The sequence below is a fragment of the Rutilus rutilus genome (genome assembly GCF_951802725.1).
Source record: "Rutilus rutilus genome assembly, chromosome: 10".
NCBI classification, from domain to species: domain Eukaryota; kingdom Metazoa; phylum Chordata; class Actinopteri; order Cypriniformes; family Leuciscidae; genus Rutilus; species Rutilus rutilus.
In genome coordinates this window covers 39100654-39119053 of record NC_140215.1, presented here as the reverse complement: position 1 = coordinate 39119053, position 18400 = coordinate 39100654, and positions in this window count along the sequence as shown.

The following is an 18400-nucleotide window of genomic DNA, read 5'->3' as shown; positions in this document are numbered from 1 at the left end:
GCCATCAGTAATGTGGATTAGCAGAAGTGACATGATAAAACTTTAAAGAACCAGACCACTGGAACACCAGAAGTCAATTTCTGCATTGGCCGGGAATCGGACCCGGGTCTCCCGCGTGGCAGGCGAGAATTCTACCACTGAACCACCAATGCTCGGCCTCCTCAAAAAGACACGCCCCTGTGGGATCGATCGAACAGGGAGTGAAGGTATGCTTCCTGGTAAGAGATGGAAGATGAGGAACATTTATTGATCTTGAGTAAAATCCCTTTTGACGAGGGGCACATAATATGGGGCTGCACAATGATGAGAAGATTCATAATGACAGGGGATTTGCCTTGAGCTTACAATTGCCATCAGTAATGTGGATTAGCAGAAGTGACATGATAAAACTTTAAAGAATCAGACCACTGGAACACCAGGAGGCAATTTCTGCATTGGCCGGGAATCGGACCCGGGTCTCCCGCGTGGGAGGCGAGAATTCTACCACTGAACCACCAATGCTCGGCCTCCTCAAAAAGACACGCCCCTGTGGGATCGATACGAACAGGGAGTGAAGGTATGCTTCCTGGTAAGAGATGGAAGATGAGGAACATTTATTGATCTTGAGTAAAATCCCTTTTGACGAGGGGCACATAATATGGGGCTGCACAATGATGAGAAGATTCATAATGACAGAATGACAGGGGATTTGCCTTGAGCTTACAATTGCCATCAGTAATGTGGATTAGCAGGAGTGACATTACAAGGCATTAAAGAACCAGACCTCTGGCACACCAGAAGTCAATTTCTGCATTGGCCGGGAATCGGACCCGGGTCTCCCGCGTGGCAGGCGAGAATTCTACCACTGAACCACCAATGCTCGGCCTCCTCAAAAAGACACGCCCCTGTGGGATCGATACGAACAGGGAGTGAAGGTATGCTTCCTGGTAAGAGATGGAAGATGAGGAACATTTATTGATCTTGAGTAAAATCCCTTTTGACGAGGGGCACATAATATGGGGCTGCAAAATGATGAGAAGATTCATAATGACAGAATGACAGGGGACTTGCCTTGAGCTTACAATTGCCATCAGTAATGTGGATTAGCAGGAGTGACATTACAAGGGATTAAAGAACCAGACCTCTGGCACACCAGAAGTCAATTTCTGCATTGGCCGGGAATCGGACCCGGGTCTCCCGCGTGGCAGGCGAGAATTCTACCACTGAACCACCAATGCTCGGCCTCCTCAAAAAGACACGCCCCTGTGGGATCGATACGAACAGGGAGTGAAGGTATGCTTCCTGGTAAGAGATGGAAGATGAGGAACATTTATTGATCTTGAGTAAAATCCCTTTTGACGAGGGGCACATAATATGGGGCTGCACAATGATGAGAAGATTCATAATGACAGGGGATTTGCCTTGAGCTTACAATTGCCATCAGTATTGTGGATTAGCAGAAGTGACATGATAAAACTTTAAAGAACCAGACCACTGGCACACCAGGAGGCAATTTCTGCATTGGCCGGGAATCGGACCCGGGTCTCCCGCGTGGGAAGCGAGAATTCTACCACTGAACCACCAATGCTCGGCCTCCTCAAAAAGACACGCCCCTGTGTGATCGATACGAACAGGGAGTGAAGGTATGCTTCCTGGTAAGAGATGGAAGATGAGGAACATTTATTGATCTTGAGTAAAATCCCTTTTGACGAGGGGCACATAATATGGGGCTGCAAAATGATGAGAAGATTCATAATGACAGAATGACAGGGGACTTGCCTTGAGCTTACAATTGCCATCAGTAATGTGGATTAGCAGGAGTGACATTACAAGGGATTAAAGAACCAGACCTCTGGCACACCAGAAGTCAATTTCTGCATTGGCCGGGAATCGGACCCGGGTCTCCCGCGTGGCAGGCGAGAATTCTACCACTGAACCACCAATGCTCGGCCTCCTCAAAAAGACACGCCCCTGTGGGATCGATACGAACAGGGAGTGAAGGTATGCTTCCTGGTAAGAGATGGAAGATGAGGAACATTTATTGATCTTGAGTAAAATCCCTTTTGACGAGGGGCACATAATATGGGGCTGCACAATGATGAGAAGATTCATAATGACAGGGGATTTGCCTTGAGCTTACAATTGCCATCAGTAATGTGGATTAGCAGAAGTGACATGATAAAACTTTAAAGAATCAGACCACTGGAACACCAGGAGGCAATTTCTGCATTGGCCGGGAATCGGACCCGGGTCTCCCGCGTGGCAGGCGAGAATTCTACCACTGAACCACCAATGCTCGGCCTCCTCAAAAAGACACGCCCCTGTGGGATCGATATGAACAGGGAGTGAAGGTATGCTTCCTGGTAAGAGATGGAAGATGAGGAACATTTATTGATCTTGAGTAAAATCCCTTTTGACGAGGGGCACATAATATGGGGCTGCACAATGATGAGAAGATTCATAATGACAGGGGATTTGCCTTGAGCTTACAATTGCCATCAGTAATGTGGATTAGCAGAAGTGACATGATAAAACTTTAAAGAACCAGACCACTGGAACACCAGAAGTCAATTTCTGCATTGGCCGGGAATCGGACCCGGGTCTCCCGCGTGGCAGGCGAGAATTCTACCACTGAACCACCAATGCTCGGCCTCCTCAAAAAGACACGCCCCTGTGGGATCGATACGAACAGGGAGTGAAGGTATGCTTCCTGGTAAGAGATGGAAGATGAGGAACATTTATTGATCTTGAGTAAAATCCCTTTTGACGAGGGGCACATAATATGGGGCTGCACAATGATGAGAAGATTCATAATGACAGGGGATTTGCCTTGAGCTTACAATTGCCATCAGTAATGTGGATTAGCAGAAGTGACATGATAAAACTTTAAAGAACCAGACCACTGGAACACCAGAAGTCAATTTCTGCATTGGCCGGGAATCGGACCCGGGTCTCCCGCGTGGCAGGCGAGAATTCTACCACTGAACCACCAATGCTCGGCCTCCTCAAAAAGACACGCCCCTGTGGGATCGATACGAACAGGGAGTGAAGGTATGCTTCCTGGTAAGAGATGGAAGATGAGGAACATTTATTGATCTTGAGTAAAATCCCTTTTGACGAGGGGCACATAATATGGGGCTGCACAATGATGAGAAGATTCATAATGACAGGGGATTTGCCTTGAGCTTACAATTGCCATCAGTAATGTGGATTAGCAGAAGTGACATGATAAAACTTTAAAGAATCAGACCACTGGAACACCAGGAGGCAATTTCTGCATTGGCCGGGAATCGGACCCGGGTCTCCCGCGTGGGAAGCAAGAATTCTACCACTGAACCACCAATGCTCGGCCTCCTCAAAAAGACACGCCCCTGTGGGATCGATACGAACAGGGAGTGAAGGTATGCTTCCTGGTAAGAGATGGAAGATGAGGAACATTTATTGATCTTGAGTAAAATCCCTTTTGACGAGGGGCACATAATATGGGGCTGCACAATGATGAGAAGATTCATAATGACAGGGGATTTGCCTTGAGCTTACAATTGCCATCAGTAATGTGGATTAGCAGAAGTGACATGATAAAACTTTAAAGAACCAGACCACTGGAACACCAGAAGTCAATTTCTGCATTGGCCGGGAATCGGACCCGGGTCTCCCGCGTGGCAGGCGAGAATTCTACCACTGAACCACCAATGCTCGGCCTCCTCAAAAAGACACGCCCCTGTGGGATCGATCGAACAGGGAGTGAAGGTATGCTTCCTGGTAAGAGATGGAAGATGAGGAACATTTATTGATCTTGAGTAAAATCCCTTTTGACGAGGGGCACATAATATGGGGCTGCACAATGATGAGAAGATTCATAATGACAGGGGATTTGCCTTGAGCTTACAATTGCCATCAGTAATGTGGATTAGCAGAAGTGACATGATAAAACTTTAAAGAATCAGACCACTGGAACACCAGGAGGCAATTTCTGCATTGGCCGGGAATCGGACCCGGGTCTCCCGCGTGGGAGGCGAGAATTCTACCACTGAACCACCAATGCTCGGCCTCCTCAAAAAGACACGCCCCTGTGGGATCGATACGAACAGGGAGTGAAGGTATGCTTCCTGGTAAGAGATGGAAGATGAGGAACATTTATTGATCTTGAGTAAAATCCCTTTTGACGAGGGGCACATAATATGGGGCTGCACAATGATGAGAAGATTCATAATGACAGAATGACAGGGGATTTGCCTTGAGCTTACAATTGCCATCAGTAATGTGGATTAGCAGGAGTGACATTACAAGGCATTAAAGAACCAGACCTCTGGCACACCAGAAGTCAATTTCTGCATTGGCCGGGAATCGGACCCGGGTCTCCCGCGTGGCAGGCGAGAATTCTACCACTGAACCACCAATGCTCGGCCTCCTCAAAAAGACACGCCCCTGTGGGATCGATACGAACAGGGAGTGAAGGTATGCTTCCTGGTAAGAGATGGAAGATGAGGAACATTTATTGATCTTGAGTAAAATCCCTTTTGACGAGGGGCACATAATATGGGGCTGCAAAATGATGAGAAGATTCATAATGACAGAATGACAGGGGACTTGCCTTGAGCTTACAATTGCCATCAGTAATGTGGATTAGCAGGAGTGACATTACAAGGGATTAAAGAACCAGACCTCTGGCACACCAGAAGTCAATTTCTGCATTGGCCGGGAATCGGACCCGGGTCTCCCGCGTGGCAGGCGAGAATTCTACCACTGAACCACCAATGCTCGGCCTCCTCAAAAAGACACGCCCCTGTGGGATCGATACGAACAGGGAGTGAAGGTATGCTTCCTGGTAAGAGATGGAAGATGAGGAACATTTATTGATCTTGAGTAAAATCCCTTTTGACGAGGGGCACATAATATGGGGCTGCACAATGATGAGAAGATTCATAATGACAGGGGATTTGCCTTGAGCTTACAATTGCCATCAGTATTGTGGATTAGCAGAAGTGACATGATAAAACTTTAAAGAACCAGACCACTGGCACACCAGGAGGCAATTTCTGCATTGGCCGGGAATCGGACCCGGGTCTCCCGCGTGGGAAGCGAGAATTCTACCACTGAACCACCAATGCTCGGCCTCCTCAAAAAGACACGCCCCTGTGTGATCGATACGAACAGGGAGTGAAGGTATGCTTCCTGGTAAGAGATGGAAGATGAGGAACATTTATTGATCTTGAGTAAAATCCCTTTTGACGAGGGGCACATAATATGGGGCTGCAAAATGATGAGAAGATTCATAATGACAGAATGACAGGGGACTTGCCTTGAGCTTACAATTGCCATCAGTAATGTGGATTAGCAGGAGTGACATTACAAGGGATTAAAGAACCAGACCTCTGGCACACCAGAAGTCAATTTCTGCATTGGCCGGGAATCGGACCCGGGTCTCCCGCGTGGCAGGCGAGAATTCTACCACTGAACCACCAATGCTCGGCCTCCTCAAAAAGACACGCCCCTGTGGGATCGATACGAACAGGGAGTGAAGGTATGCTTCCTGGTAAGAGATGGAACATGAGGAACATTTATTGATCTTGAGTAAAATCCCTTTTGACGAGGGGCACATAATATGGGGCTGCACAATGATGAGAAGATTCATAATGACAGGGGATTTGCCTTGAGCTTACAATTGCCATCAGTAATGTGGATTAGCAGAAGTGACATGATAAAACTTTAAAGAACCAGACCACTGGAACACCAGGAGGCAACTTCTGCATTGGCCGGGAATCGGACCCGGGTCTCCCGCGTGGCAGGCGAGAATTCTACCACTGAACCACCAATGCTCGGCCTCCTCAAAAAGACACGCCCCTGTGGGATCGATACGAACAGGGAGTGAAGGTATGCTTCCTGGTAAGAGATGGAAGATGAGGAACATTTATTGATCTTGAGTAAAATCCCTTTTGACGAGGGGCACATAATATGGGGCTGCACAATGATGAGAAGATTCATAATGACAGGGGATTTGCCTTGAGCTTACAATTGCCATCAGTAATGTGGATTAGCAGAAGTGACATGATAAAACTTTAAAGAACCAGACCACTGGAACACCAGGAGGCAACTTCTGCATTGGCCGGGAATCGGACCCGGGTCTCCCGCGTGGCAGGCGAGAATTCTACCACTGAACCACCAATGCTCGGCCTCCTCAAAAAGACACGCCCCTGTGGGATCGATACGAACAGGGAGTGAAGGTATGCTTCCTGGTAAGAGATGGAAGATGAGGAACATTTATTGATCTTGAGTAAAATCCCTTTTGACGAGGGGCACATAATATGGGGCTGCACAATGATGAGAAGATTCATAATGACAGAATGACAGGGGACTTGCCTTGAGCTTACAATTGCCATCAGTAATGTGGATTAGCAGGAGTGACATTACAAGGGATTAAAGAACCAGACCACTGGCACACCAGGAGGCAATTTCTGCATTGGCCGGGAATCGGACCCGGGTCTCCCGCGTGGCAGGCGAGAATTCTACCACTGAACCACCAATGCTCGGCCTCCTCAAAAAGACACGCCCCTGTGGGATCGATACGAACAGGGAGTGAAGGTATGCTTCCTGGTAAGAGATGGAAGATGAGGAACATTTATTGATCTTGAGTAAAATCCCTTTTGACGAGGGGCACATAATATGGGGCTGCACAATGATGAGAAGATTCATAATGACAGGGGATTTGCCTTGAGCTTACAATTGCCATCAGTAATGTGGATTAGCAGAAGTGACATGATAAAACTTTAAAGTACCAGACCACTGGAACACCAGGAGGCAATTTCTGCATTGGCCGGGAATCGGACCCGGGTCTCCCGCGTGGGAAGCGAGAATTCTACCACTGAACCACCAATGCTCGGCCTCCTCAAAAAGACACGCCCCTGTGTGATCGATACGAACAGGGAGTGAAGGTATGCTTCCTGGTAAGAGATGGAAGATGAGGAACATTTATTGATCTTGAGTAAAATCCCTTTTGACGAGGGGCACATAATATGGGGCTGCACAATGATGAGAAGATTCATAATGACAGGGGATTTGCCTTGAGCTTACAATTGCCATCAGTAATGTGGATTAGCAGAAGTGACATGATAAAACTTTAAAGAACCAGACCACTGGAACACCAGGAGGCAATTTCTGCATTGGCTGGGAATCGGACCCGGGTCTCCCGCGTGGGAAGCGAGAATTCTACCACTGAACCACCAATGCTCGGCCTCCTCAGAAAGACACGCCCCTGTGTGATCGATACGAACAGGGAGTGAAGGTATGCTTCCTGGTAAGAGATGGAAGATGAGGAACATTTATTGATCTTGAGTAAAATCCCTTTTGACGAGGGGCACATAATATGGGGCTGCACAATGATGAGAAGATTCATAATGACAGGGGATTTGCCTTGAGCTTACAATTGCCATCAGTAATGTGGATTAGCAGAAGTGACATGATAAAACTTTAAAGTACCAGACCTCTGGCACACCAGAAGTCAATTTCTGCATTGGCCGGGAATCGGACCCGGGTCTCCCGCGTGGCAGGCGAGAATTCTACCACTGAACCACCAATGCTCGGCCTCCTCAAAAAGACACGCCCCTGTGGGATCGATACGAACAGGGAGTGAAGGTATGCTTCCTGGTAAGAGATGGAAGATGAGGAACATTTATTGATCTTGAGTAAAATCCCTTTTGACGAGGGGCACATAATATGGGGCTGCACAATGATGAGAAGATTCATAATGACAGAATGACAGGGGACTTGCCTTGAGCTTACAATTGCCATCAGTAATGTGGATTAGCAGGAGTGACATTACAAGGGATTAAAGAACCAGACCTCTGGCACACCAGGAGGCAATTTCTGCATTGGCCGGGAATCGGACCCGGGTCTCCCGCGTGGCAGGTGAGAATTCTACCACTGAACCACCAATGCTCGGCCTCCTCAAAAAGACACGCCCCTGTGGGATCGATACGAACAGGGAGTGAAGGTATGCTTCCTGGTAAGAGATGGAAGATGAGGAACATTTATTGATCTTGAGTAAAATCCCTTTTGACGAGGGGCACATAATATGGGGCTGCACAATGATGAGAAGATTCATAATGACAGGGGATTTGCCTTGAGCTTACAATTGCCATCAGTAATGTGGATTAGCAGAAGTGACATGATAAAACTTTAAAGTACCAGACCACTGGAACACCAGGAGGCAATTTCTGCATTGGCCGGGAATCGGACCCGGGTCTCCCGCGTGGGAAGCGAGAATTCTACCACTGAACCACCAATGCTCGGCCTCCTCAAAAAGACACGCCCCTGTGTGATCGATACGAACAGGGAGTGAAGGTATGCTTCCTGGTAAGAGATGGAAGATGAGGAACATTTATTGATCTTGAGTAAAATCCCTTTTGACGAGGGGCACATAATATGGGGCTGCACAATGATGAGAAGATTCATAATGACAGGGGATTTGCCTTGAGCTTACAATTGCCATCAGTAATGTGGATTAGCAGAAGTGACATGATAAAACTTTAAAGAACCAGACCACTGGAACACCAGGAGGCAATTTCTGCATTGGCTGGGAATCGGACCCGGGTCTCCCGCGTGGGAAGCGAGAATTCTACCACTGAACCACCAATGCTCGGCCTCCTCAGAAAGACACGCCCCTGTGTGATCGATACGAACAGGGAGTGAAGGTATGCTTCCTGGTAAGAGATGGAAGATGAGGAACATTTATTGATCTTGAGTAAAATCCCTTTTGACGAGGGGCACATAATATGGGGCTGCACAATGATGAGAAGATTCATAATGACAGGGGATTTGCCTTGAGCTTACAATTGCCATCAGTAATGTGGATTAGCAGAAGTGACATGATAAAACTTTAAAGTACCAGACCTCTGGCACACCAGAAGTCAATTTCTGCATTGGACGGGAATCGGACCCGGGTCTCCCGCGTGGCAGGCGATAATTCTACCACTGAACCACCAATGCTCGGCCTCCTCAAAAAGACACGCCCCTGTGGGATCGATACGAACAGGGAGTGAAGGTATGCTTCCTGGTAAGAGATGGAAGATGAGGAACATTTATTGATCTTGAGTAAAATCCCTTTTGACGAGGGGCACATAATATGGGGCTGCACAATGATGAGAAGATTCATAATGACAGAATGACAGGGGACTTGCCTTGAACTTACAATTGCCATCAGTAATGTGGATTAGCAGGAGTGACATGATAAAACTTTAAAGAACCAGACCACTGGAACACCAGGAGGCAATTTCTGCATTGGCCGGGAATCGGACCCGGGTCTCCCGCGTGGGAAGCGAGAATTCTACCACTGAACCACCAATGCTCGGCCTCCTCAGAAAGACACGCCCCTGTGTGATCGATACGAACAGGGAGTGAAGGTATGCTTCCTGGTAAGAGATGGAAGATGAGGAACATTTATTGATCTTGAGTAAAATCCCTTTTGACGAGGGGCACATAATATGGGGCTGCACAATGATGAGAAGATTCATAATGACAGGGGATTTGCCTTGAGCTTACAATTGCCATCAGTAATGTGGATTAGCAGAAGTGACATGATAAAACTTTAAAGAACCAGACCACTGGAACACCAGGAGGCAATTTCTGCATTGGCCGGGAATCGGACCCGGGTCTCCCGCGTGGCAGGCGAGAATTCTACCACTGAACCACCAATGCTCGGCCTCCTCAGAAAAAATCCCTTTTGACGAGGGGCACATAATATGGGGCTGCACAATGATGAGAAGATTCATAATGACAGAATGACAGGGGACTTGCCTTGAGCTTACAATTGCCATCAGTAATGTGGATTAGCAGAAGTGACATGATAAAACTTTAAAGTACCAGACCACTGGAACACCAGGAGGCAATTTCTGCATTGGCCGGGAATCGGACCCGGGTCTCCCGCGTGGCAGGCGAGAATTCTACCACTGAACCACCAATGCTCGGCCTCCTCAGAAAGACACGCCCCTGTGTGATCGATACGAACAGGGAGTGAAGGTATGCTTCCTGGTAAGAGATGGAAGATGAGGAACATTTATTGATCTTGAGTAAAATCCCTTTTGACGAGGGGCACATAATATGGGGCTGCACAATGATGAGAAGATTCATAATGACAGGGGATTTGCCTTGAGCTTACAATTGCCATCAGTAATGTGGATTAGCAGAAGTGACATGATAAAACTTTAAAGAACCAGACCACTGGAACACCAGGAGGCAATTTCTGCATTGGCCGGGAATCGGACCCGGGTCTCCCGCGTGGCAGGCGAGAATTCTACCACTGAACCACCAATGCTCGGCCTCCTCAGAAAAAATCCCTTTTGACGAGGGGCACATAATATGGGGCTGCACAATGATGAGAAGATTCATAATGACAGAATGACAGGGGACTTGCCTTGAGCTTACAATTGCCATCAGTAATGTGGATTAGCAGAAGTGACATGATAAAACTTTAAAGTACCAGACCACTGGAACACCAGGAGGCAATTTCTGCATTGGCCGGGAATCGGACCCGGGTCTCCCGCGTGGCAGGCGAGAATTCTACCACTGAACCACCAATGCTCGGCCTCCTCAGAAAGACACGCCCCTGTGTGATCGATACGAACAGGGAGTGAAGGTATGCTTCCTGGTAAGAGATGGAAGATGAGGAACATTTATTGATCTTGAGTAAAATCCCTTTTGACGAGGGGCACATAATATGGGGCTGCACAATGATGAGAAGATTCATAATGACAGGGGATTTGCCTTGAGCTTACAATTGCCATCAGTAATGTGGATTAGCAGAAGTGACATGATAAAACTTTAAAGAACCAGACCACTGGAACACCAGGAGGCAATTTCTGCATTGGCCGGGAATCGGACCCGGGTCTCCCGCGTGGCAGGCGAGAATTCTACCACTGAACCACCAATGCTCGGCCTCCTCAGAAAGACACGCCCCTGTGTGATCGATACGAACAGGGAGTGAAGGTATGCTTCCTGGTAAGAGATGGAAGATGAGGAACATTTATTGATCTTGAGTAAAATCCCTTTTGACGAGGGGCACATAATATGGGGCTGCACAATGATGAGAAGATTCATAATGACAGAATGACAGGGGACTTGCCTTGAGCTTACAATTGCCATCAGTAATGTGGATTAGCAGAAGTGACATGATAAAACTTTAAAGTACCAGACCACTGGAACACCAGGAGGCAATTTCTGCATTGGCCGGGAATCGGACCCGGGTCTCCCGCGTGGCAGGCGAGAATTCTACCACTGAACCACCAATGCTCGGCCTCCTCAGAAAAAATCCCTTTTGACGAGGGGCACATAATATGGGGCTGCACAATGATGAGAAGATTCATAATGACAGAATGACAGGGGACTTGCCTTGAGCTTACAATTGCCATCAGTAATGTGGATTAGCAGAAGTGACATGATAAAACTTTAAAGTACCAGACCACTGGAACACCAGGAGGCAATTTCTGCATTGGCCGGGAATCGGACCCGGGTCTCCCGCGTGGCAGGCGAGAATTCTACCACTGAACCACCAATGCTCGGCCTCCTCAGAAAGACACGCCCCTGTGTGATCGATACGAACAGGGAGTGAAGGTATGCTTCCTGGTAAGAGATGGAAGATGAGGAACATTTATTGATCTTGAGTAAAATCCCTTTTGACGAGGGGCACATAATATGGGGCTGCACAATGATGAGAAGATTCATAATGACAGAATGACAGGGGACTTGCCTTGAACTTACAATTGCCATCAGTAATGTGGATTAGCAGGAGTGACATGATAAAACTTTAAAGAACCAGACCACTGGAACACCAGGAGGCAATTTCTGCATTGGCCGGGAATCGGACCCGGGTCTCCCGCGTGGGAAGCGAGAATTCTACCACTGAACCACCAATGCTCGGCCTCCTCAGAAAGACACGCCCCTGTGTGATCGATACGAACAGGGAGTGAAGGTATGCTTCCTGGTAAGAGATGGAAGATGAGGAACATTTATTGATCTTGAGTAAAATCCCTTTTGACGAGGGGCACATAATATGGGGCTGCACAATGATGAGAAGATTCATAATGACAGGGGATTTGCCTTGAGCTTACAATTGCCATCAGTAATGTGGATTAGCAGAAGTGACATGATAAAACTTTAAAGAACCAGACCACTGGAACACCAGGAGGCAATTTCTGCATTGGCCGGGAATCGGACCCGGGTCTCCCGCGTGGCAGGCGAGAATTCTACCACTGAACCACCAATGCTCGGCCTCCTCAGAAAGACACGCCCCTGTGTGATCGATACGAACAGGGAGTGAAGGTATGCTTCCTGGTAAGAGATGGAAGATGAGGAACATTTATTGATCTTGAGTAAAATCCCTTTTGACGAGGGGCACATAATATGGGGCTGCACAATGATGAGAAGATTCATAATGACAGAATGACAGGGGACTTGCCTTGAGCTTACAATTGCCATCAGTAATGTGGATTAGCAGGAGTGACATTACAAGGGATTAAAGAACCAGACCTCTGGCACACCAGGAGGCAATTTCTGCATTGGCCGGGAATCGGACCCGGGTCTCCCGCGTGGCAGGTGAGAATTCTACCACTGAACCACCAATGCTCGGCCTCCTCAAAAAGACACGCCCCTGTGGGATCGATACGAACAGGGAGTGAAGGTATGCTTCCTGGTAAGAGATGGAAGATGAGGAACATTTATTGATCTTGAGTAAAATCCCTTTTGACGAGGGGCACATAATATGGGGCTGCACAATGATGAGAAGATTCATAATGACAGGGGATTTGCCTTGAGCTTACAATTGCCATCAGTAATGTGGATTAGCAGAAGTGACATGATAAAACTTTAAAGTACCAGACCACTGGAACACCAGGAGGCAATTTCTGCATTGGCCGGGAATCGGACCCGGGTCTCCCGCGTGGGAAGCGAGAATTCTACCACTGAACCACCAATGCTCGGCCTCCTCAAAAAGACACGCCCCTGTGTGATCGATACGAACAGGGAGTGAAGGTATGCTTCCTGGTAAGAGATGGAAGATGAGGAACATTTATTGATCTTGAGTAAAATCCCTTTTGACGAGGGGCACATAATATGGGGCTGCACAATGATGAGAAGATTCATAATGACAGGGGATTTGCCTTGAGCTTACAATTGCCATCAGTAATGTGGATTAGCAGAAGTGACATGATAAAACTTTAAAGAACCAGACCACTGGAACACCAGGAGGCAATTTCTGCATTGGCTGGGAATCGGACCCGGGTCTCCCGCGTGGGAAGCGAGAATTCTACCACTGAACCACCAATGCTCGGCCTCCTCAGAAAGACACGCCCCTGTGTGATCGATACGAACAGGGAGTGAAGGTATGCTTCCTGGTAAGAGATGGAAGATGAGGAACATTTATTGATCTTGAGTAAAATCCCTTTTGACGAGGGGCACATAATATGGGGCTGCACAATGATGAGAAGATTCATAATGACAGGGGATTTGCCTTGAGCTTACAATTGCCATCAGTAATGTGGATTAGCAGAAGTGACATGATAAAACTTTAAAGTACCAGACCTCTGGCACACCAGAAGTCAATTTCTGCATTGGACGGGAATCGGACCCGGGTCTCCCGCGTGGCAGGCGATAATTCTACCACTGAACCACCAATGCTCGACCTCCTCAAAAAGACACGCCCCTGTGGGATCGATACGAACAGGGAGTGAAGGTATGCTTCCTGGTAAGAGATGGAAGATGAGGAACATTTATTGATCTTGAGTAAAATCCCTTTTGACGAGGGGCACATAATATGGGGCTGCACAATGATGAGAAGATTCATAATGACAGAATGACAGGGGACTTGCCTTGAACTTACAATTGCCATCAGTAATGTGGATTAGCAGGAGTGACATGATAAAACTTTAAAGAACCAGACCACTGGAACACCAGGAGGCAATTTCTGCATTGGCCGGGAATCGGACCCGGGTCTCCCGCGTGGGAAGCGAGAATTCTACCACTGAACCACCAATGCTCGGCCTCCTCAGAAAGACACGCCCCTGTGTGATCGATACGAACAGGGAGTGAAGGTATGCTTCCTGGTAAGAGATGGAAGATGAGGAACATTTATTGATCTTGAGTAAAATCCCTTTTGACGAGGGGCACATAATATGGGGCTGCACAATGATGAGAAGATTCATAATGACAGGGGATTTGCCTTGAGCTTACAATTGCCATCAGTAATGTGGATTAGCAGAAGTGACATGATAAAACTTTAAAGAACCAGACCACTGGAACACCAGGAGGCAATTTCTGCATTGGCCGGGAATCGGACCCTGGTCTCCCGCGTGGCAGGCGAGAATTCTACCACTGAACCACCAATGCTCGGCCTCCTCAGAAAAAATCCCTTTTGACGAGGGGCACATAATATGGGGCTGCACAATGATGAGAAGATTCATAATGACAGAATGACAGGGGACTTGCCTTGAGCTTACAATTGCCATCAGTAATGTGGATTAGCAGAAGTGACATGATAAAACTTTAAAGTACCAGACCACTGGAACACCAGGAGGCAATTTCTGCATTGGCCGGGAATCGGACCCGGGTCTCCCGCGTGGCAGGCGAGAATTCTACCACTGAACCACCAATGCTCGGCCTCCTCAGAAAGACACGCCCCTGTGTGATCGATACGAACAGGGAGTGAAGGTATGCTTCCTGGTAAGAGATGGAAGATGAGGAACATTTATTGATCTTGAGTAAAATCCCTTTTGACGAGGGGCACATAATATGGGGCTGCACAATGATGAGAAGATTCATAATGACAGGGGATTTGCCTTGAGCTTACAATTGCCATCAGTAATGTGGATTAGCAGAAGTGACATGATAAAACTTTAAAGAACCAGACCACTGGAACACCAGGAGGCAATTTCTGCATTGGCCGGGAATCGGACCCGGGTCTCCCGCGTGGCAGGCGAGAATTCTACCACTGAACCACCAATGCTCGGCCTCCTCAGAAAGACACGCCCCTGTGTGATCGATACGAACAGGGAGTGAAGGTATGCTTCCTGGTAAGAGATGGAAGATGAGGAACATTTATTGATCTTGAGTAAAATCCCTTTTGACGAGGGGCACATAATATGGGGCTGCACAATGATGAGAAGATTCATAATGACAGAATGACAGGGGACTTGCCTTGAGCTTACAATTGCCATCAGTAATGTGGATTAGCAGAAGTGACATGATAAAACTTTAAAGTACCAGACCACTGGAACACCAGGAGGCAATTTCTGCATTGGCCGGGAATCGGACCCGGGTCTCCCGCGTGGCAGGCGAGAATTCTACCACTGAACCACCAATGCTCGGCCTCCTCAGAAAAAATCCCTTTTGACGAGGGGCACATAATATGGGGCTGCACAATGATGAGAAGATTCATAATGACAGAATGACAGGGGACTTGCCTTGAGCTTACAATTGCCATCAGTAATGTGGATTAGCAGAAGTGACATGATAAAACTTTAAAGTACCAGACCACTGGAACACCAGGAGGCAATTTCTGCATTGGCCGGGAATCGGACCCGGGTCTCCCGCGTGGCAGGCGAGAATTCTACCACTGAACCACCAATGCTCGGCCTCCTCAGAAAGACACGCCCCTGTGTGATCGATACGAACAGGGAGTGAAGGTATGCTTCCTGGTAAGAGATGGAAGATGAGGAACATTTATTGATCTTGAGTAAAATCCCTTTTGACGAGGGGCACATAATATGGGGCTGCACAATGATGAGAAGATTCATAATGACAGAATGACAGGGGACTTGCCTTGAACTTACAATTGCCATCAGTAATGTGGATTAGCAGGAGTGACATGATAAAACTTTAAAGAACCAGACCACTGGAACACCAGGAGGCAATTTCTGCATTGGCCGGGAATCGGACCCGGGTCTCCCGCGTGGGAAGCGAGAATTCTACCACTGAACCACCAATGCTCGGCCTCCTCAGAAAGACACGCCCCTGTGTGATCGATACGAACAGGGAGTGAAGGTATGCTTCCTGGTAAGAGATGGAAGATGAGGAACATTTATTGATCTTGAGTAAAATCCCTTTTGACGAGGGGCACATAATATGGGGCTGCACAATGATGAGAAGATTCATAATGACAGGGGATTTGCCTTGAGCTTACAATTGCCATCAGTAATGTGGATTAGCAGAAGTGACATGATAAAACTTTAAAGAACCAGACCACTGGAACACCAGGAGGCAATTTCTGCATTGGCCGGGAATCGGACCCGGGTCTCCCGCGTGGCAGGCGAGAATTCTACCACTGAACCACCAATGCTCGGCCTCCTCAGAAAGACACGCCCCTGTGTGATCGATACGAACAGGGAGTGAAGGTATGCTTCCTGGTAAGAGATGGAAGATGAGGAACATTTATTGATCTTGAGTAAAATCCCTTTTGACGAGGGGCACATAATATGGGGCTGCACAATGATGAGAAGATTCATAATGACAGAATGACAGGGGACTTGCCTTGAGCTTACAATTGCCATCAGTAATGTGGATTAGCAGGAGTGACATTACAAGGGATTAAAGAACCAGACCTCTGGCACACCAGGAGGCAATTTCTGCATTGGCCGGGAATCGGACCCGGGTCTCCCGCGTGGCAGGTGAGAATTCTACCACTGAACCACCAATGCTCGGCCTCCTCAAAAAGACACGCCCCTGTGGGATCGATACGAACAGGGAGTGAAGGTATGCTTCCTGGTAAGAGATGGAAGATGAGGAACATTTATTGATCTTGAGTAAAATCCCTTTTGACGAGGGGCACATAATATGGGGCTGCACAATGATGAGAAGATTCATAATGACAGGGGATTTGCCTTGAGCTTACAATTGCCATCAGTAATGTGGATTAGCAGAAGTGACATGATAAAACTTTAAAGTACCAGACCACTGGAACACCAGGAGGCAATTTCTGCATTGGCCGGGAATCGGACCCGGGTCTCCCGCGTGGGAAGCGAGAATTCTACCACTGAACCACCAATGCTCGGCCTCCTCAAAAAGACACGCCCCTGTGTGATCGATACGAACAGGGAGTGAAGGTATGCTTCCTGGTAAGAGATGGAAGATGAGGAACATTTATTGATCTTGAGTAAAATCCCTTTTGACGAGGGGCACATAATATGGGGCTGCACAATGATGAGAAGATTCATAATGACAGGGGATTTGCCTTGAGCTTACAATTGCCATCAGTAATGTGGATTAGCAGAAGTGACATGATAAAACTTTAAAGAACCAGACCACTGGAACACCAGGAGGCAATTTCTGCATTGGCTGGGAATCGGACCCGGGTCTCCCGCGTGGGAAGCGAGAATTCTACCACTGAACCACCAATGCTCGGCCTCCTCAGAAAGACACGCCCCTGTGTGATCGATACGAACAGGGAGTGAAGGTATGCTTCCTGGTAAGAGATGGAAGATGAGGAACATTTATTGATCTTGAGTAAAATCCCTTTTGACGAGGGGCACATAATATGGGGCTGCACAATGATGAGAAGATTCATAATGACAGGGGATTTGCCTTGAGCTTACAATTGCCATCAGTAATGTGGATTAGCAGAAGTGACATGATAAAACTTTAAAGTACCAGACCTCTGGCACACCAGAAGTCAATTTCTGCATTGGACGGGAATCGGACCCGGGTCTCCCGCGTGGCAGGCGATAATTCTACCACTGAACCACCAATGCTCGGCCTCCTCAAAAAGACACGCCCCTGTGGGATCGATACGAACAGGGAGTGAAGGTATGCTTCCTGGTAAGAGATGGAAGATGAGGAACATTTATTGATCTTGAGTAAAATCCCTTTTGACGAGGGGCACATAATATGGGGCTGCACAATGATGAGAAGATTCATAATGACAGAATGACAGGGGACTTGCCTTGAACTTACAATTGCCATCAGTAATGTGGATTAGCAGGAGTGACATGATAAAACTTTAAAGAACCAGACCACTGGAACACCAGGAGGCAATTTCTGCATTGGCCGGGAATCGGACCCGGGTCTCCCGCGTGGGAAGCGAGAATTCTACCACTGAACCACCAATGCTCGGCCTCCTCAGAAAGACACGCCCCTGTGTGATCGATACGAACAGGGAGTGAAGGTATGCTTCCTGGTAAGAGATGGAAGATGAGGAACATTTATTGATCTTGAGTAAAATCCCTTTTGACGAGGGGCACATAATATGGGGCTGCACAATGATGAGAAGATTCATAATGACAGGGGATTTGCCTTGAGCTTACAATTGCCATCAGTAATGTGGATTAGCAGAAGTGACATGATAAAACTTTAAAGAACCAGACCACTGGAACACCAGGAGGCAATTTCTGCATTGGCCGGGAATCGGACCCGGGTCTCCCGCGTGGCAGGCGAGAATTCTACC